Genomic DNA, 2,870 nt, shown 5'->3' on the forward strand with positions numbered 1-2,870 from the left:
CTCCTTCGCTGTCTCCTTCGCTGTCTCCTTCGCTGTCTCCTTCACTGTCTCCTTCGCTGTCTCCTTCGCTGCCTCCTTCGCTGTCTCCTTCACTGCCTCCTTCGCTGTCTCCTTCGCTGTCTCCTTCGCTGTCTCCTTCACTGTCTCCTTCGCTGTCTCCTTCGCTGTCTCCTTCGCTGTCTCCTTCGCTGTCTCCTTCGCTGCCTCCTTCGCTGCCTCCTTCGCTGCCTCCTTCGCTGTCTCCTTCGCTGTCTCCTTCGCTGCCTCCTTCACTGTCTCCTTCACTGTCTCCTTCGCTGTCTCGTTCACTGTCTCCTTCACTGTCTCCTTCACTGTCTCCTTCACTGTCTCCTTCACTGTCTCCTTCACTGTCAGCTCAAACTAAGTTACAAATGTTTGTTTTGTTCACACAGTGTTCATACTGTGGCTGTAATGTCAGACTGCAGCCTGCAGGGGGCGCCTCGAACAGACGCTTCAAGTGAAAACAGAGAAAAGCAAACAGAACTGGATTTACACTTTTACAGCTGTGTGTGTGTGTGTGTGTGTGTGTGTGTGTGTGTGTGTGTGAGTGAGTGAGTGAGTGAGTGTGTGAGTGTGTGTGTGTGTGAGGGAGATAAAGACACTGTGAAAACGCCGGCTGTGTTTCAGGTTTACGTCCTCGTATATTCTCGTTTTGACCCAACACTGACTGACGGGTGTAAAGACGATAACATCAATAACGAGGGTGGTAAAGCCACAAAGTGAGGTCAAAGGTCAACAGGCTGCAGCGAGGAGACAACGCACACACACACACACACACACACAGATGTATTCCTACAGTACAAACAGTGGACGATAAACCCACTAAGTGTGGACGAGAGAAAAAGAGAAACTAGAATAAAAAATGTAGCTTTAATGTTTTTTCACCATAAAATGAAATGTAAATATGTGAAATGAATTCGTAAATTAAATTAAAGTGAGGACCTTCAGTGTGTTTACAGCAAACTTAACTTTAATGATTTAAATATTTAAACATTTCTCTCATTTCATTACAAAAATAATCATGTCTGAGCACACACACACACACACACACACACACACACACACACACACACACACACACACAGATCAATAGCTCATAGCTCACAGATAAACACTAATACACTGTAATCCTGCACTATAATACCACAACACACACACACATAAAGCAGAGTTGAGGGGGCGGTCAGGTTGAGTCATGTGGAGTGTGTGTTTGCGTGTGTGTGTGTGTGTGTGTTAGTGTAATAATATAATAGCCACCAATCACAGAGTGGAGCCCACCCAGGTAATGAGATTACCCAGCATCCTCCCTCTCACACACATTACTACAGGATGACTCACAGCTAATGGTCTGCTCCGTGGACAGGAAGCAGGCTGTGTGGTGTAAATGAGTCCTGATGGTTCTCACTGATCAATAAATGTCTCAGATTTTTAATCATTAGTCTGACGATGATGCTAAGCTCACGTTAGCTTCATGTAATAATCTGTAGATTGTGTTTGTGTGTCCGACAGCATGCTAACACACTGAGTCCTTTTCACATGGCTGAGCTTCACGCACAGATCGCTCTGGCACTTTCTAATGAAGTCCCTAACGAGGTCTCTAACGAGGGGTCTCCCAGCCCTCTGCCCCGGCAGATGGTGTTTAATCAGAGAGAGAAACACACATGGGGACACAAATGAGTGTTTGTCAGTTCAGCTCTGTCATTCACACCATTAACAGTTATTACAGCCGTCACTATGAGGCATGACAACATGACAGGTGACGTTCATCAACAGGTATTAGTGCTGAAGTCTGACCAGCAAACTCCAGGAACAAACGAAGGAAAAACAGCCCCAACCGATGGGACTACACAGGAAGTGGAGCCGGGTACAAAAGACGGCCGACAGGAAGGTGGAGGTCAGATTTTTACCTGCTGAGTCAGAGCGATGTGAAGAGAAAGAGAAGGGAAGGAAACGAAGCTGCTGAGTCAACAGACTACAACAGGACGCTCACAGGCCCACAGAGCGGTTAGAACAGGTCGTTATCAAGCTAATTAAAGATTACTGTGAAACAAAGCAGAGACACAAAGACTCCAAACAGGACGGAGACCAAGACAGACTGTGAGGAGACAGACAAGTACGAGACAAAAGACAATCAGACGAGCCAACAGAGCTTCGCTGAGCGGGTTTATTGTAGCCGGTTAAAGGTACCTCTGAACCGGCAGTGTCCAGTCTAACAGTGAACACAGCGACAGAACCTCTGAACCAGCAGTGTCCAGTCTAACAGTGAACACGGGCTGAGTCAGTTCAGTTAGCTACATTACATTATTATTATTACATAAATTATTCCCTGTTGGTCTCAGAGGCTGTGCTTGAACCCGGTCCGGTCTGGCTGCTGAGCCTGGTTCTGTTGTGTGCTGACGGCAGATTCAGTTAGCAGCAGTCACAGAGACTCGTCGTGTGTTTGTGGAAATCTGGCTGAACCGCTGACCTTCAGTTTCTGAAAATCAGCTTGTAGAGCCGCAAACACGCTAACAAGATGTGACACGAAACGTGAGAAGAAGAATGAGCAGAACAGATGTTTGAGTCCAACAAGAATCACCTCCGAGTCTGAGGACAGCAACATTCATCCAGATGTTCATGGATTCATAATTCAGTGTTAATATAAAGCAAGCTTCCTGAAACTCTTTTGTGCTTCGTCAGGTGATTTATTGGGAATAAACGTCCGTGATGTGTCTGCAGGTACAGAGGAACGAGGCGGACAGGTGTGTGTGCTGAACACATCATCATCTACAGTTCATGATCCATCTGACCTGTCTGAACACACACACACACACACACACACACACACACACCATGAACACACACACACA

General features: G+C 46.6%; 1 protein-coding gene across 2 annotated transcripts in view; it reads right to left on the minus strand.

Annotated features, from left to right (window-relative positions):
- The window catches only part of mgat4b (alpha-1,3-mannosyl-glycoprotein 4-beta-N-acetylglucosaminyltransferase B), a 45,158-nt gene that overhangs the window by 21,805 nt on the left and 20,483 nt on the right, over positions 1–2,870 (minus strand). The window lies entirely within an intron of this gene.

This window comes from Larimichthys crocea, chromosome I (assembly GCF_000972845.2).
Source record: "Larimichthys crocea isolate SSNF chromosome I, L_crocea_2.0, whole genome shotgun sequence".
Classification (NCBI taxonomy): Eukaryota; Metazoa; Chordata; class Actinopteri; family Sciaenidae; genus Larimichthys; species Larimichthys crocea.